The sequence below is a fragment of the Phyllostomus discolor genome, chromosome 10, assembly GCF_004126475.2.
Source record: "Phyllostomus discolor isolate MPI-MPIP mPhyDis1 chromosome 10, mPhyDis1.pri.v3, whole genome shotgun sequence".
Lineage (NCBI taxonomy): Eukaryota > Metazoa > Chordata > Mammalia > Chiroptera > Phyllostomidae > Phyllostomus > Phyllostomus discolor.
Genome location: NC_040912.2, coordinates 91,498,199 through 91,517,322, shown reverse-complemented (window position 1 = coordinate 91,517,322; position 19,124 = coordinate 91,498,199). Strand labels below are relative to the sequence as shown.

General features: G+C 43.1%; 1 protein-coding gene and 1 pseudogene across 1 annotated transcript in view; both read right to left on the bottom strand.

Annotated features, from left to right (window-relative positions):
* LOC114507468 (GTPase IMAP family member 7-like) overlaps positions 1–19,124 on the bottom strand; it is a 265,099-nt gene that overhangs the window by 28,534 nt on the left and 217,441 nt on the right. The gene's annotated exons all lie outside the window — the stretch shown is intronic.
* LOC114507466 overlaps positions 1–19,124 on the bottom strand; it is a 199,746-nt pseudogene that overhangs the window by 2,279 nt on the left and 178,343 nt on the right.

The window sequence follows — 19,124 nt, the reverse complement described above, 5'->3', positions numbered from 1 at the left end:
GAAGGAGAGACCCTTTATATGTCACATACACAGCCCTCCTGTCAGGGACTGTGACCCACAGAAGCACAAAACACCTTACTTAAAACTACAGCTTTGTGTAGAAATCTAATGAAGTTTTCTTATTTTAAATTAATATGTTGAAGGTGTATAACCAGAAAGTATTAACAATTCCCTGGAGTTATTATAAATAAAAATCCTTGACACCTAAATAACAACAACAACAACAACAACAACAACTCATGTAGATTAGCATCAGTAGAATTACACTTTCTTAGTCTCACTTGGTTAGGTGCACCTACCTCCTAGGAAACTTGCAGGTTAATTAATAACAGAGCAGCATAGCCTACCAACCGAACCATGTTTTCAAAATAACTGTGAAGGTAAACACCAGATCATCTGTATAGCACCTCCCCTACTTCTGTTTAGTAGATCTCTGCTTCTCTCTTTAATGGGTCTCACAGTGGAAGCTTCTGGATTTGGTGGGCACAGCCCAGGACCAGGCAAGTCAACTGACGACCACAGCTGAGGGCCTGTTTTCCCGAGAAAGAACACGCTCCAGCACAGCCCTTCAGTGAGACAGAGGCCGAGGAGGGACCCTGTACCACAGCCACTGTCTCTGCTCAGAGTGCAAGCCCACGTGGTCACACCGATGACATTAGAGACATGAGCGATGACTGCATTTCCCTTTCAGAGACATCATCACCATCACCCAGGCCCTCAGACCAAAAGTAGGGGAATCCCCCTTGATTCCTCTCTTCCTTTTGCTTTCCAGATCCAACCCACCAGCACGTTCTCCTGCCTCCATCCACAATCTGACCACTTCTCTCCAGGTAGAAGACCATCATACCATCCCAACCTACATCACCATCCATGCCTCAGCTGTCCCCCGAGTGGCCTCTTTACTTCCAGTATGTCCCCTTCTGCCTATTCTGTAACTGGAATGATTTTTTAAAATATCCATCAAACAGAGGAGAGATTTGGCAGAACCCCCAACTCTGGCTTCCACAAGATCAGCAGTGATTCCCCATCTTCCACACACTCTGTGGGGAAGCTGTAGCTCACCCAGGGAGTAGCCAAACCTCCCCTGAGGGTGAGTTTCCCACATTTGATAACCAGCATCCTGGGATGAGAGGGTAAGTTTCCAGAAGCTGAGAACACGGGACACAGGATGGCTACCAACAAGGGGAATGTGGGTGGGAGTTCAGATCATTGTGCCATTAGCATCGCAGTGGAAGACACCACCTAGGGACACCCTGAGGGCATCAGCTGTCACCACACAAGGAGTGGGAAAATCCTGGGAGGTGAGACAAAAGGCCACCACAGGCCAGCTCCACCCTGGAGGAGTTTGCCAATGCTGAGGGCACGTGGTGATCTATGTGACAGAGTGCTGCTGTGGCCACGGACTGTTCCCATCTGGGATATGTGCCTCTTTGGGATGTGGATCTGCAGCTACATCCGTGAATGCTGAGTCCATTTGCCACTCTTCAATCTGGGTGGGCCATGTGACTCATTCTGGACAAGAGGGCAGCAGAAGCATGATTCCAGCGTGGGTCCTAAAAGTGTGGATGTGCAGGGCTGGCTGTCTCCTTCTCCCCTCAGAGCCCTGTAGCTGCCTGAGGAAGAGACTGGACTTCCTGCTCTGTGGTAAGGGACACAGGTCCACTTATGCCTGTTACCCTGGCCTCACCAAGAGCCTGCTGACTAGCAGACACATCCATGGGGCTACCCAATTCCAAATTATCCAGTTGCTGGATTTTGAGAGCATCATGCTAGATGAAATTAGTCACATGAAAAAAGGACAAGAACCATATGATTTCATTCATGTGTGGGATATAAAATAGGATGCCTCAAGTAAAAAAAAAAAAACAAAACAAACTCATGGACACAGACAACAATATGGTGTTTACCAGGAGGAAAGAAAGGAGGAGCAAAGTGGAACAGGGTAAACAGGGTGAAATGTGTGGTGATGGGAGGAAACAAGGTTTTGGGTTGTGAATACATGATGTAATACACAGATGATGAATGATAGGATTGTACACCTGAACCTTATATAATTTTATTAACCACTCTCACCCCAACACATTTCATCTAAAAAAAAAAGATTATCAAGCAATACACTGAACTACCACTTACCACTAGGTACATGAGGGAGTCTGGGTGTGATGAGTTCAGCTGGCCCAGAACCAAGAACTGCCAACAAAATTACTGATATTTCTAGGCCACTACATTGTGGTGTGATTTGCAAACCACCATGAAATCAACTGATGCAGTTACTTTCTGTACACAAGGGGGTAAAAGGGGGTTTATATGAGAAATGGAGTGAGCCAGCCTGTGGAATTTGTTGGTTACAGTGAGGCCACCTGGAGCTGGGACATAGGGACTTTAAAAACTCATTTACTCTCACATTTCTCCTTCCCAACTTTCTCTAAGACTGAAGAGAGGGGCAGAGCAACACTCAGAGAGGCTATGGCTGACCCTCCTGATGTGTGCACATGTTTGGAAGTAGGAGACAAGATCCCTCATCAAGCCTGGATCACTCAGGACACTGTAACCTCTCTTGCTCTGAGTGGTGATGCCACATCAGGTGGGGCCAGGGTGGAGGGTCAAGGGGAAAGAAAGAGCAGAGTTGGTGGAGACAAAATGAGAAATGGGGTTGGGGGTATTTGGGTCTTGCTCAGTTGGGGACTAGGAGACAGAACAGGAGAGCCCCCGCCAGGTCCCCTCCTTCACCCTGGCCTGGGGAGCCCGAGCCCCCTCTCACCATGGCTGGTCCCAGGTTCACTGATGCTGAAACTCGAGCTGTGCAATGGAGCTGCCATTGTCATGTGAGTTCCTGTGGGTAAGAAACACAACTCATTTCAGGGAAATGGAGAGTAACTGCAAACCGAACCTCCTGCAGCCAGCAGCCCCTTCTTCTCCTAGACTGGCTACTTGATTTCTCCTCCTTCCCAGCACTTCTGCTCCACTCCCCTGGTCAGTCTCCTTTTTGCTTCCTGCTCTTCCTCTGCACAAACATACAGGCTTCAGGTGCTTCCTCAGCTCGGGTTCTGGGCACTGGACACCCTTCCCCTGTCCCCTCAGTAACTTCTTCCTCTGAACTACATTGGACCGTACTCTGTAGCCTGGACCCACCCCAGAGCTCTGAACTTTCATATCCCACTCAACCTTTCCACTGGGCAAGTTCATGGGCATCTCACACAGAAATGGCCACAGGAAACCTTTGACCTCCATGCTCTCCAGCCTGTCTTGCCTTCAGGTCACAGGCATGATCCCATTCCCCCTGACTCTCCTTCAGTGGACAGCCTCAGCCTTCAGCCCAGGGCTCCTGCGCAGTCATGGGGTCGCCTACCACGCATCACTCCTCAGTTTTGCTCATCTGTCCTGTGGAATCGACCTCCAAAACATGCAGGAGTGTCCCTGCTCCCACCTTCAGGCTGATCCAGGCCCCTGGGATTGGTTTCCCTGTCACAGCCCCTGACTGATCCTCTCATCCTCAGTCCCGCTTCACCTCTACAGTCAGACAGTTTTTAAAACTACACCTTGATTATTTTTCTCCTACACCTCTGCCCCCAACACCGTCACCACCCACAGGACAGCTGTGCTGAGGTCCCCTCGCCACTGGCTCTCCCAGTGTTCTCGGGGGTCCCCCTGGAGCTCAGATCTCAGTCGGGAGTTCTGCATCTGCTCTCTATACTCTGCCCTGGTCAGTTGGAAGCTTCGTGACAATGGACCCTCTTGGGCAGTGTCCAGTCTTGTATTCCCTTATTATCTGGGACAAGCACATTACTGGACACAGAGTTCTTCACAACACATTGTTAAATAAATAAATTGATCAAAACTCTCTCTGCTTGTTGATTCCCTCTGACCTTGAAGTTCAGCCTACATCTGAGAAAAAGATTACCCTTTCCTTATTCATCCATGCTCAGTGTCACAGGAGCATGGTATTTCATTGTAAATATTTTGTCTCCTCACTGCCTATGCACGTTTCGCAGTGGGCAGAGCAGTTAGAAGAACTGGGAGTGGAGGGGACCTTGCCTGGGACAGGCTGAAAATGCCAGTTGGGAAGGGCAGGCTCCTCTGACAGGAGCCGTCAAATACACACCTGAAACACTGTCAGAAAGACAGATGCTCCTTTGGAAAGAAGACTTACGTCTTCATGCCATAAGGATAGGGCTTAGAAAACCCCTTCTCGTAAACTGAGAAGAGAAATCCAAGAATTTTGCAAATCAGCTTGGCCACAATGCATGGCAGTCAGAGCCCTGCTTCTGACCCTTCCTAGTGCTCCCCGCCCACCAGTGGCCCTCAGAACCAATTCTGCCCGCTCACCCAGCTCTGCTCCAGAAAGCTTCAAGTTTATTTACAGTGTCTGTTAAGTGGTGAAAGGAGTTATTTATTTTTACAAATGCCCTGTGAGCAGCAAACTGGTATGAGGTGTGAATTTGCAGGACTCAGTCTTTACAGCACATCAGCAGATTGCAGCCCAAAATCAGTCAGAGGCAGGAAACAGGAAGCAAGGAGAAATCTACACTGAGAGCAAGTTTGCAGGGAGGTTTCACAGGGATCCCGGGTGAGGGGACTCCGATGCTCCACATCCCACATTTCCCTGATGCTCCCCACAGCACACACATGATCACCCATGTTCCTCTGCCTGGAAAACCTGGGTCCTGCTCTGGTCTGTGACTTTGAAGCCGTGCTAAGTGAGGACACTGAGGACCAAGAGCAGGAGAGAGCTTGTGAGGGGAGGAGCTGTCCACACTGGCTGAGTTAAGAGGCCTCTACCCAGAAAAGCTCTCATGTTGGGTTTCTGGACAGGTCTTCAGTGGGGGTCATGGGAGAGGCAACCATTCATTGATGTTTCTCTCCCTTTTTCCCTTCCTCCCCCTCTAAAAATGAATGAATATAATCTTTTTTAAAAAAATTATTTAAACTGAAGAAGTGCCCTGGCTGGTGTGGCTCAGTTAGTTGGAAGGTTGCACCATACACCCAAAGTTTGCAGGGTCAGTTCTCGGTCGGGACACCTTCCTAGATTGCCGGCTCCATTCCTGGTCAGGGAAGCAACCAATGGATGTTTCTCTCACATGGATGTTTCCCTCTATCTCGCTTTCTCTCTCTCTTCCTCTCCTTCTACAAAAATCAATAAAAATGTAACTTTGGGTGAGGGTTTAATAAGTAAGTAAATAAATAAATAAATAAGTGCAAGGACTGATAAAGAGTACTGGTTCCGGGAGGATGGCAGCGTGGTAGGAGGGAGCAGATTCCACTTCCCCTACACACAGAAGAAAAACCTAGCCAATCAGCAGGGGAACAGAGCAAACAGCCCACAATATCACAACATACATGAAAATTGGACATCAAAAATTGTAGTGGACATTGAAAAACCAGACGGTAAGGAGAGTGCTTCAGGATAATAAGGGCCCAGGGAGCAGCGCCTGGACCAGGTTGCAGCCCCAGGCCCTGTGCTCCCAGGTCTGCCTCAGGCCACTTAGGAGAGAGCAGGGTCAACCACTCCTTCCCTGACCAAACAAGGATTGAGCAGCATGGGGGGGGGGGAGGCCTGGTTGCTTGAAGACAGAGAGAGGGGAGTGAGGACCGAGAGACAATCACACAGGGGCTGTGAGCACCCATGCATAGCCCTGGGAAGAATGTGTGCGGGGGAGACTGTGCGGGACAAAGGGCGGCCTAGCCACGTGCCGTGCCCACGCCCACAACCCAGAGAGAGTGTGGTTCTGTGGAAGACCCGGAGCCCATAGTCATGAACAAGGAAAAGGCGCGGGTGCTCCGCAGGATCCCCAGAGCACACAGCCGTGAACATGGGGAAGGTGAGCACACTCCACACTCCACACTCTGCAGGATCCAGGATACAATAGCCGTAAGCTCAGAAGAGTGTCCTTAGGAAGACCCAGATCCCACACCCAGGGCCCTGTGGAGAGGCACCATACTGGCTCTGGGGAGAACGTGCGGCTAGCCCTGGGGACTGTACTCAAGAGGCTGACTGAGTGCTGAATTGGAAGGGAGAAAAGAGATACCAGTCACCCGTCAGCCTGCTGAAGCCAGCAAGACCAGAAAAAACAGTTTGGCCAGTTGGAAACCAACAAGAGGTTTTTTTGTTATTTTGTCTTTTTTTAAGTAACTTTTTATTTTTAATTCTTATTAGTTTTATACCTCTCAATTCCTTATGCTTCTCTTTCTTTCTTTCTAGTGTTATTCCTTCTTCCTTTCCAAATTTATTCCTTCTTCCTTCCATCTTCTGCATTTTTTCCTTCTTTTTTTTTGAACCAGCAAGTTACTGCATATTTGTATTATCATTTCTTCATTACTCTTACATTTTTTATTTTAATAGTATTTTGATATTCCTCTTCTTTATGTATAGTCTTCTTTGCTGGATGCTTATATTGTATCATTTGACAGGTTTCCCCTCTTATCTCATTCATAGTGTATTCCTAATTTACTGTCCTTCATTTGTGTTCCATTAGTACACTACTCAAGGTTCTATACTCCCTATTCTTGTTATCTAGCTCTCATAGGTTCTGTAATATGATTGTTGCTCTAATACTACTGTAAATAATAGCTATTCCATACAATTGTAAACACTACACAACAGCCCTCCCAGATCTTAGCCCACTTCACGGTTTCCCGAACTCTATTACTGTAGTGGTTAACTCTATTCTCTCACACACTACACCTATTTACTATTCTTTACTCTCACCCTATCTCAGAATCTGACCTCCCACAACCTCACTGCTTTCTAGATCCAACTCACAATCCTTTCCTCCCCAATAAGAGTCTTATCTACTTTCCATCCTTTCTAAACAGTGGCTAGTGGGGAGGAAGATCACGGTTAACACTATATGTAGCCAAAGGATCTCCTATCTCTTCTCTACTGGCTGCTACTGTAAATATCATAGAATACTGTCTTGCTGTCTTAAACCGTTTTGCCTTAACCCTCCAACTGATCACAAAAAAAGAGTAGGGAGAAGCTGTGAACACCAGGATACCTGAAGGAGACTTCACCACTGAATCTCACAAGTATTCTACGACAGAAGTTCACACCATAAACCCAGGGAACCAGAACAGATCAATTTAAGAAACAGAGACTAACAAGAAGAGTCTCACAAACAATGGGAAGACAAAGAAACAATCCCCAAATGAAAGAAAGGAGGAAGCCTCAGAAAGAATGCTAAATGAAGTAGAGGCAACTCAATTATCAGATATTGAGTTCAAAGAAATGATTTTCAGGAAGCTCAATGAGCTCACAATGAGCTACCAAACTACAGAAAAACTACAACGAACTCACTGCAAACTATATCAACATGAAAAAGGAAATAGAAACTATCAACAAGGGCCAAGAGGAAATGAAGAATACAATTTCTGAACTGAAAAACACAGCAGAAGGAATGAAAAGCAGGATTCATGAAGCAGAAGATCAGATCAGCAAATTGGAGGACAAAGTACAAAAAACACCCAGAAACAGCAAGAAAAGGAAAAGAGGCTCAGAAAGAATAAAGAGGGATTAAGAGAAATGCAAGACAGTATGAAATGTAATAATATCCATATAATAGGGATATTGGAAGGAGAGGAAGAAGAGCAAGGGATAGAAAACCTATTTGAAAAAGTAATAATGGAAAACTTTACTAATTTGATGAGATAAAAAGTCACACAAATCCAGGAAACACAGAGGGTCCCAATCAAGAGGAACCCAAAGTGGCTCACCTCAAGACACACCATAATTAAAATGGCAAAATTTCAAGACAAAGAGAGAATCTTAAAGGCAGCAAGGGAGAAACAGGAAGTAACATACAAGGGAGCTGCAATAAGTCTAGCAGCTGACTTCTCAATGGAAACACTCCAAGCCAGAAGAGAATGGCAAGAAATATTCCAAGTAATGAGAACCAGAGGTCTGCAACCAAGGCCACTTTACCCAGCAAGGCTCTCAATCAAGATAGCCAAATAAGAAGCCAAATAAGAAGCTTCCCAGACAAAAGAAGTCTAAAATAATACACCTCCACCAAACCAGCTCTGCAAGAGATTCTAAAGGGACTGCTTTAAGGAAAGGAAAGAAAAGAGAGAGAGAGGAACACAGATATGTAAATGGAAATGAATAAGTACCTATCCATAATAACCTTAAATGTAAATGGGTTTAATGCTCCAATCAAAAGACATAGAGTAGCTGAATGGATAAGAAAGCATGACCCACACATATGCTGCCTACAAGAGACCCACACAGGCTGAAAGTGAAGGGCTGGAAACAAATTTTCCAAGCAAACAGACAGGAAAAAAAGCCAGGGTAGGAATGCTCCTATCAGACAAAATAGACTTCCAAAAAAGGGCCATAAAGAGAGACCCAGAAGGTCACTTCATAGTACTCAAGGGAAGAATCCACCAAGAAGACATAAACATTGTAAATATATATGCACCCAAAATAGGAGCACTCAAATACATAAAGAAAATCTTAGAGGATTTCAAGAAAGATATGGACAGCAACACAATTATTGTGGGGGATTTTAACACCCCACTGTCAAAAATGGACAGATCTTCCAAACAAAATATCAACAAAGATATCGTGGCATTGAACAATGCCCTAGATGAAATGGACTTTACTGATATATACAGAGCCCTCCATCCCAAAGAAGCTAAATACACATTCTTTTCAAATGTACATGGAATATTTTCAAAGATAGACCACATGATAGGACACAAAACAAGCCTCAACAATTTCAAAAAAATTGAAATCATACCAAGCATTTTTTCAGATCACAAGGGACTGAAGCTAGAAACAAACCCTAAGGAAAAACACCCAGAACACTCAAAATCGTGGAGAGTAAATAGCATGCTATTAAACAATGAATGGGTCAAGAATGAAATTAGGGAAGAAATCAAAAGGTTTCTGGAAACAAATGAAAATGAACTCACAACCCAAAACTTATGGGACACAGCCAAGGCAGTCCTGAGCAAGCAATACAGGCCCACCTAAAAAAATTAGAAACATTTCAAACAAACGACCTAACCCTATGTCTACAAGAACTCGAGGAACAGCAACAAAGACAGCCCAGAGCAAGCAGAAGGAAGGAAACAACCAGGATCAGAGCAGAATTAAATGACATAGAGACTAAAAGCACAATTCTAAGGATCAATGAATCCAAGAGCTGGTTCTTTCAAAAGATAAACAAAATCAACAAGCTTTTAAGCAGACTCATCAAGAAAAAAAGAGAGAAGACCCAAATAAACACAATCAGAAATGAAAGAGAAGAGATTACAACAGATACCACAGAAATACAAAGGATCGTAAGAAATTACTATGAAGAACTGTATGCCAAGAAATTTGAAAACCCTGGTGAAATGGACAAATTTCTAGAAAAATATGATCTTCCAAAACTCAATGAAAAAGAAGCAGAAAGCCTGAACAAACCAATAACAGCAAAAGAAATTGAAGCAGTAATCAAAAAACTCCCAACACACAAAAGCCCTGGACCAGATGGTTTCACAGAAGAATGCTACAAAGCATTTAAGGAAGAGCTAACCCCTATCCTTCACAGACTATTCCAAAAAAATCCAAAATGATGGGAGACTCCCAAACTCTTTTATGAGGCCAGCACCATCCTAATCCCAACACCAGACAAAGACACAAAAAAGAAAGAAAACTTCAGGCCAATATCGCTGATGAACATTGACGCTAAAATCCTCAACAAAATACTGGCAAACCGCATCCAACAATACATTAAAAAGATCATACACCATTACCAAGTGGGATTCATCCCAGGGATGTGAGGATGGTACAATATTTGCATGTCAGTAGATGTAATACATCACATAAACATAATCAAAGACAAAAATCACATGATCATATCAATAGATGCAGAAAAAGTATTTGATAAGGTACAGCACCCATTTATGATAAAAACACTCAGCAAAGTGGGCATAGAGGGAGCATTCTTCAACATAATAAAGGCTGTATATGAGAGACCTATAGCCAACATCATACTCAATGGGCAAAAACTAAAATCTTTTCCACTAAGATCAGGAACAAAACAAGACTGTCCATTCTTACCACTTCTATTCAATATAGTATTGGAAGTTTTAGCTACAGTAATCAGACAAGAAAAGGAAATAAAAGGCATCCAAATTGGAAAGGAGGAAACCAAACTGTTACTGTTTATAAATGACATAATAGTGTACATAGAAAATCCTATAGACTCAGCCAAAATCTGCTTGACCTAATAAATGAATTTGGAAAAACAGAAGGATACAAAATCAATATTCAGAAATCAAAAGCATTTCTGTACACGAATAATGAAACAGCAGATGCAGAAATCAAGAAAAAAATCCCATTCGATATAGCAAACATAAAGATAAAATACCTAGGAATAAACCTAACCAAAGAGGTAAAAGACCTGTATTCAGAAAACTACATAACACTGCAGAAAGAAATCAAGGAAGACACAAACAAATGGAAACATACACCGTGTTCATGCATCAGAAGAATTAACATTATTAAAATGTCCATACGACCCAAAGCAATTTACACATTCAATGCAATACCTATTAAAGTACCAATGGCTTCTTTCACAGACATAGAACAAACACTTCAAAAATTTATATGGAACCATAAATAACCCCGAATAGCTGCTGCAATTTTGAGAAAGAAGAGTAAAGTAGGAGGGATCGTAATACCTGATACTAAACTGTATTACAAGGCCACTGTAATCAAAACAACCTGGTACTGGCATAAAAACAGGCACATGGACCAATGGAACAGAACAGAGAGCCCAGAAATAAACCCAAGTCTCTACGATCAATTAATATTCAACAAAGGGGGCAGCAACATAAAATGGAGTAAAAATAGCCTCTTCAACAAATGGTGTGGGGAGACCTGGACAGCTACATGCAAAAATATGAAACTTGAGCACCAACTTACACCATACACAAAATAAATTCAAGGTGGATAAAAGATTTAAATATAAACCGTGACACCATTAAAGTCCCAAGAAGAACATAGGCAGGAAAATCTCAGATATTTCATGCAGCAACATTTTTACTGATATGTCCTCCAGAGCAAGGGACATAAAGGAAAGAACAAACAAATGGGATCTCATCAAAATAAAAAGCTTCTGCACAGCTAAAGAAAACAGTATTAAAATAAAAAGAGAACCAACTGTATGGGAAAACATATTTGCCAATGATACCTCAGACAAGGGTTTAATCTCCAAAATATACAAAGAACTTACAAGACTCCACTCTAAGAAGACAAGCAACCCAATTAAAAAATGGGCAAAGGGCTTGAACAGGCACTTCTCCAAAGAGGACATACAGAGCATCCAGAGACACATGAAAAGATGCTCAATATCACTAGCTATCAGAGAGATGCAAATTAAAACCATAATGAGATATCACTTCACAGCAGACAGAATGGCCATTATAAACAAAGCAGCAAACAACAAGTGTTGGAGAGGATGGAAGAAAAGGAATCCCTAGTGCACTGTTGGTGGGACTGCAGACTGGTGCAACCACTATGGAAAGCACTATGGAACTTCCTCAGAAAACTAAAAATGGATCTGCCTTTGGACCCAGCAATTCCACTGCTGGGATTATATCCTAAAAATACTAAAACACCAATCCAAAAGAACCTACACATCCCAATGTTCATAGCAGCACAATTTACAATAGCCAAGTACTGGAAGCAACCTAGGTGCCCATCAGTAAATGAATGGATGGATCAAAAAACGATGGTACATTTACACAATGGAATTCTATGAAGCAGAAAGAAAGGAGGAGATTCTACCCTTTGCAACAGCATGGATGGAGCTGGAAAGCATTATGTAAGTGAAATAAGCCAGACAGTGAAAGACAAATACCATATGATCTCACCTTTGACAGGAACCTAAACAACAAAACAAACAAACAAACAAAATATAACAAAAGACACTGACAGTGACCAGAGGGGACAAGGGAGGGAATTTCAGGGAAATTCCAGGGGAGAATTGGAAGGGTTTACAGGGACAAATAGAAAGGACACATGGACAAAAACTACAGGGCGGGGGGGGGGGTGGAAATGGGAGGGAGGTGGGGATGGAGGGATGGGTGGGCTGGGATGGGAGAAAAGGACAGAAAACTGTACTTGAACAATGATTAAAATAAAATTAGAAAAAGAAAAGAAAGAGTTTACCAGACAAGAAAAAGCTAAAAGAGTTCTTTGTCACGAACCCAGAGTTACAAGATATCTTAAAGGGACGTATGTAAGAAAAAAACAAGCAAAGGAAGGACGAGTTACAAATATTGAAATGGCAATAAACAAGTAATCATCAATAACCAATTTAAATGTAAATGGATTAAGTGCTCCAATCTAAAGACATGGGGCAGCTGAATGGACAAGAAAACCTGACCCATATACACTCTGTCTACAGGAGGCCCACCTCAGGACGGAAGGCACACAGAGACTGAAAGTGAGGGGATGAAAGAAGACATTACATGCAAATGAAAGAAAGCAATAGAACCATCAACAACATGCAAAGGCATCCATCTGAAATTGAGAACATTTGCAAATCACAGAGTTGAAAGATGCAAATATCCAAACTATATAAAGCATCCATACAACACAACTGCAAAAAATCAAGCAATTCGATTTGAATGAATTTGCTGAAGTTTTCAATAGATATTTTTAAAAAGACATAGGGACAACTAAGAGGTACATGAAAAGATGCTCAGCCTCACTACCCATCAGGGAAATGGAAATCAACACCACAGAGAGATGTCACCTCACACCTGTTAGAATGGCTGTTATCAAAAAGACAGAAATAACAAACATTGGTGAGGATGTGGAGAAAAGGGAACCCTCATGCACTGCTAGTGGGAATGTAAACTGGTGCAGCTGCTTCAGAAAAGAGTATGGAGGTGCCTCAAACATTACAAACAGCTGCCCTGGACAGCGCAGCTGGTTTGGATGGAGCAACGTCCTGCAGAGGAAGGACTGTGGGTTCCACCCGTAGTCGGGGCACCTGTGGTAAGCAGGTGATCAATGCTTCTCTCTTTTATTCATGTTTCTCTCTCTCCCTTGTTCTAACAGCAATAAAAACAAACATCTACAGGTGAGGATCAAAAAAAATTTTAGAGATAGAACTACCACGTGATCCAGCATTTCTACTACTGGATTTTAGCTGCATAAAGCAAAAAAACACTTTGGAGCATTATTCACAATAGATAAGAGGAGGAGCAACTGAAGAGTCCGTATGTGGACGAACGGATAGGGAAACGGTGATGTATGCAGAACAGTGTTCAGCCATAAAACACCCCAAATCTTGCCATTTGCAATGACATACATGGATGCAAGGGCATTTGCTAAGTGACACTAAATCAGACAGAGAAACACAAATAGTGTATGAACTCCTGTGTGGAATCAAAAACAAATGAACAAACAAACAAAAAAAAACAAGCTCAAGATCCAGAGAGTGGATTGCTGGTTCCCAGAGGCGAGACGTGAGAGGTGTGTTTGTGGGGGATCAAAGGTAAAAGTAAAAACGAATTACAAATAAAACAAACTGAGTGCACCCTGTCACATGATAACATGTATACAAGGTAATGGGAAGTACTAGAACTTGTTAGAAATGAGTTTACAGAATTGGTTATTAAACCTGCTATAAAGAAGAAATTGATTTTATTTTACGTAAACTAGAATGCAATAAAGATGGGAATGGCAGGTATTTAGGTACCACTGGGTACCAGGAGACTCAGTGATGGAAGACTGATGATAAAACAGGCCATGGGTTGTCACATGGGCTTGTGTCAGTGCCTTTTACATGTGATTTTGTACCTGCTCCTATCTAGGGACAGAGTCCATGTATGCACAGTTATTCATAATTCCCACCCAAGGACATTTCATTGATTTTAGACAGAGAGGAAGGGGTGTGGTGGAGAGAGAGAGAGAGAGAGAGAAATCACTGTGAGAGAGAGACTCCACTGGTCACCTACCTCACGCTGCGGAACCAGAAATGGACCCACAACCTTCTGAGGCATGGAATGGCCCTCCAACCAACTGAGAAACCCAGCCTAGGCTATTGTTCTTTTTTCTCAACTTATTGATTGAGGGGGAGAGAGGGACAGAGGCAGAGACAAAGACAGAGAAACATCGATTGGGTGTTCCATGTACTTATACATCTCCTATGTTACCCGACCAGAAGTAGAAACTGCAACTCAGCGCACAGGGAACATGCTCCAGCCAGCTGAGCTCCCTGGGGCTATTTCTGCACCTCTTCAAGCTCAAAGCTTCAAAGGCTTTGCAATTGTGGTCTCAACAAGTTTCGATCTTGTAAACATTTCCTGTTTTTTTTCACAGTTTGACATCTTTTCCAACACAAGTCTCATCTTCTCATGCACATAAACAGGTCTGCATGACTGCAGTGGAAATTACATGGTGAAGGGACCACAAAACTCTCTTCATACCCATCACACCCCAGCCCCAGGAAGCCTTGAGTCAACCACCGCTGTCAGCCCATCTCTTGGGGTCTTCTCCCAGACATAGGAGTCTGAGCCTTGAGGATGAGAGGTCTCAACCCATCTCTGGAAGGCAGGCAGAGATGAGGATGAACTGAGGTGACCACTCAGTCACCCCATCCCAGAGAGCCTGGGGCTGAGGTGGCCACAGGAGCTGACCTGAGAGCCCCACGTGAAGTCAGGAACAGCCTACAGGCCATCCCCCACTCCTGACATTCATAAAGCTGCTCTAAGGATTTGTTCTCAAACAGGAAAAACAATCAAGGAAAGCAGACAACTGAAAGAAACATGGAAGGGACACAGATAACAGAACAATTAACCCTAAGAGAGCCATGAACGCAGGAAACCTATAGGAAGACACCTAACCAAACAAATGAAAAATAAACTTTCCCATCAAGTATTGAGGTTATTAACCATTCCTCTGAAGTCAACTAAAAATAGTGGAAAATATTACCTATATTTTCTTAAAAGGATGTAAGAATCGTCAAGGAAAGGAGCTTGCTCAGACGTGGAGCCCAGGGAAGGGGAAACCCAGACCTGTAAGCAAAGGACAGCAGCCCGCTACCACTCTGAGGAGATTCACCAACTGGGAGAACTTTGACTGTGCATCTCTAACCCCACTGACCTGGGAGCCAAAGGCAAGGGCAGTTTCCACAGGGTCTCACAGGGAACTCTGACCATAACCCCCAAAGGGCTAACCCCTCAAGAATGTCAGTGAGCTCTACCTGGTGAGTGCAGGGAGGGTTGAGAAAGAAAAGGCCAGGGTGCACTGCAAACAGGCAGAAGATGCTTGTGGAGAGAAAACAGAAGGGAAGACCACAGAGGAAATCTTTAAAGCTGCGATGGTGGAGCTGAGGAAACACACCAACCCAAAATTCAGACAACCCAGTAAATCCCAAAGACGATCATGAAGAAGGAATTCGCACTTTGACACATAAGACGAAGCTGTAGGACATCAAAGCAAAGAGGATTCCTCAAAGGAGCCAGAAACACAGACCCATGACCTTCCAGGAGGAGATGCTGGAACTGCACTGACCCCTGCCCGGTAACAGAGCAGCCGGAAACAGTGCCAGCAGACCTGCAATGAGCTCAGAGAAGATGACAGCCGACTCAGAACTGCACACGCAGGGGACAGCTGTCAGGAGTCAGGGCAACACACGTGCATTTCAGACAAGGAAGGGGAGAGCTCCTGCCCCCAGCACGACCTCCCTGGAGGGATTTCTACAGAGTGTGCCGGACACGAGTGGAAAACAATCCCATCAGTGACTCAGAGGGGAAAACAAAGACTAAGTTAAAATGGCAGGAACAGTGCAAAATAATAGAAACAGCCTCTAGATTCTAAAAGGAAAAAAATAAACAAAATACACAGTAATATTTAGATAGGGATGGAGGTGGGAATGGAATTAAAATGTCCAAGGAAATTTGTTGTATAAAAGGAAGATAAAAGGATAGATTAACTTCAGACTTTGATCCGTTAGCAGTATGTATTATATTCACTGGGTAGGTACTAAAAAGTGAGGAAAAGTGTGTATAACTTCCAAACTAGTAGAGAAAAACACAAACTGTGAAAAAATTTCCAAATAACTAAAATTCAACAAGAACAAATAAAAACCAATTATGAGACAGGTTGGACAAGTAGAAGGCAAGAAATAAAAATTTTTATGCAGCATTATAGATTGAAAATTGTAATTATGAGACATGAACCAAAGGTTTCAGTGAAAACACAACACACACATTTTTTCAGCGGATCGCAAAAGTAATTTGAATCTAAAGCATATAACCAGACAAAGGTTGAGAACAGAAATTTAGACGAGTATAACAATCAAATTCTAAACCAACAAGAACAAACTACCCAACAAAACTGGCTTTCCATTCAATTTGTATGATGGCACATTATGTGCCAGGCACCGTTCTAAGGACTTGGATATATCAGCAAATAATCACGGGTAAAGATTCTTGGTTCACATCTTCCAGTGTTCCTGGAAGGGACAGAAAATAAACAATAAGGAATAAATGTGTAGAGTATAAAATATATAACACATTCATCTGTGTTAGAAGAACAACAGCGAGTATAGTAAGACGGGTGAGGAGTGCAGGTGGCAGGTGGGACCTCAGCAGTGTAGTGGGGGCACAGCCACAGAGCCCTGCGCACCAGCTCAGACACGGCTTTGCATTTCCACCTGCCGCACTCGGGGTCCTCACTTTGTAAGGGGAGTGATTCAGTCACACTAAAATATGGGCAAACCTGCACTTAGGGTGACAGGTGCAACACACATTTCTCAGTCCTCACCAGAGCAGGCAAGTGAAGATGCAAAAGGAACACAGAGACTGAAGCAACCAGTTTCATGGCCTTGACCTCATGCACATGTGTAGACACTTCCTCAAATTCAGTCCCTTGTTTTCAAATACATAGAAAACACTGACCAACACTGGTCTCAAGGAGTGCCTTGAAACTGTATAGTACTAAAAATAACATAAACCATATTTCCTGACCGCAACATAATTAAAAGATAAGTAATAAAATACCATATGTTCATCAATTGGAGGACATGGTTTTATTTTTATGTATTTATTTATGGCCTCTGCCATCACAGTTGTCCCAGTTTTCTCTTCCTCCCATCCTCACACTCCCTTAGGCAATGCCTGGGTCAAATAACCCATGGATCAAAAATGTTTAGAATAAGAGCATAACTGAATGCTGTATTTTCAAGTTTATGCAATGCGGCTACACATTGATCACACACTCAATTCTAGCTTTAAGTGTAATTTTTAGGAAAACATACAGTAAGTTGCAAGACACAAAGTCCTGTAGAAAAATTTACTGTGTTCCTACAAACCAACAATGAAATGTCAGGAAGAAATTTAAAATAACAATTCCTTTTGTAATTGAAGAAAAAAATAAAATACCTAGGAATAAACACCAAAAAGCATGTGAAGGATATATACACTGAAAACTATAAGTCATTATTAACAGAAATTGAAGAAGACAGAAAGAAATGAAAAAATTCCATGTTCATGGATTGGAAGTATCCAGCTGGTTAAAATGGCCATAGTACCCAAAGGAACATACACATGAATGCAATCCCTATAGGAATCCCAATGACATTTTATAAAGGAGTAGAACAAAAAATGATCAGATTTGAATGTAATCACAGTAAGACCCCAAATGGCTAAAGCAATCCTCAGAAAAAAGAACAAAGAGAGAGGTATCACACCCCCTGACTTCATATTGTACTACAAAGTGACAATCAAAACAGCATCTGTATTGGCAGAAATACAGACACACTGACCCATGGAACAGACTGAGGGCCTGAAAATAAACTCACATATTATATGCAAAAATAATTTTCAACAAAAGAGCCAAAAACATACAATACGAAAAAAAAAGCCTCTTCAATAAATGGTGCTGGGAGAAATGGAAAACCCCATGCAAAAGAATGAAACTGGACTACACTGCTATTTGTCACCCTTTACAAAAATTACCTCAAAATGGACCAAAGCCCTATATGCAAGGCCTTAAACAATAAACTAACAGAAGAAAACATATGTGCCAAGCTTATGACCTTCGTCTAGAGAGGTTTTATGAATTTGGCCCCAAAGTCAAGAGAAAAAGCAAAAATAAAGGAAAGGCACTACGTCAAACTAAAAAGCATCTGTACTGCCAAAGAGACAACCACCAACTAAGAAAGAAATTCAACAAATGGGAGATGTATTTGCAAACAACAACTCTGACAAGGGGTCAATATCCAAAATATATAAAGAATACATACAAGTCAACAACAAAAAGCAAACAATCCAATGAACAAAATGGGCCAAGTGACTTCTGGTCAAGATGAAGGCCTAAATAGACATGCTTACAGGATAATGCCTTCCTCTATGTTTTAGATAAAGCTCTTTATTCTTTTTATTTAAAAAACTTTATTGGGGTGACATTGTTAATAACATTACACAGATTTCCAGTGTACGATTCCCTGACACATCATCTGTGTGTTGCACTGTGTGTCCACCACCCACAGTCAGCTCTCCTTCTGTCTCCACACATTTCACCCCCTTTACACTTTACCCTCCCCCTCTCCTTCCCCCTGGTGAGCACCCCACTGTGGTCTGTGTCTGTGGGATTTGGTCTGACTCCTCCTTCTGGCCAGTGGGCCTGGAGCTGGTCTCATATAGAGGGGGGCTCAGGACCTGCTGAACCCACTGCAGCCTGGCTGACGGCCCATCCACTTAAGGGTTCAGGAGCCCCTCACTTCCTCTGTCTCTCTCAAAACAAAACTGTTTTTGGTTTTGTTTTCATGTTGTATAAACTGAGGACAAGCACGAACTTCTTTGTAAGGGGCCTGAGATCAGAAAACGAAACAGTAAAGAGGAAGTGGTCGGGCGCCTCTAGGGTCCTGGCAGCCTGGGCTGGGAGACAGGGCCAAGCACAGGGTCAGGCAGAGTTCATGGCCTTTCTGAGAAAGTCAGGAGTTCCTGGACCCCAGGCTTCCCTGGCCCAGGCCTGCAGGTGTGGCTGGAAAAGATGCCCTGGAGTCACAGAGCACTCACACAGAGAGAGGAGGTCCCTGGTTATGCCAAGGAAGGAGCGGGAGGAGGCCGGAGAGATGGGGAGGAAAGGAGGAAGGTGTTGTATGAGATTCCGAGGG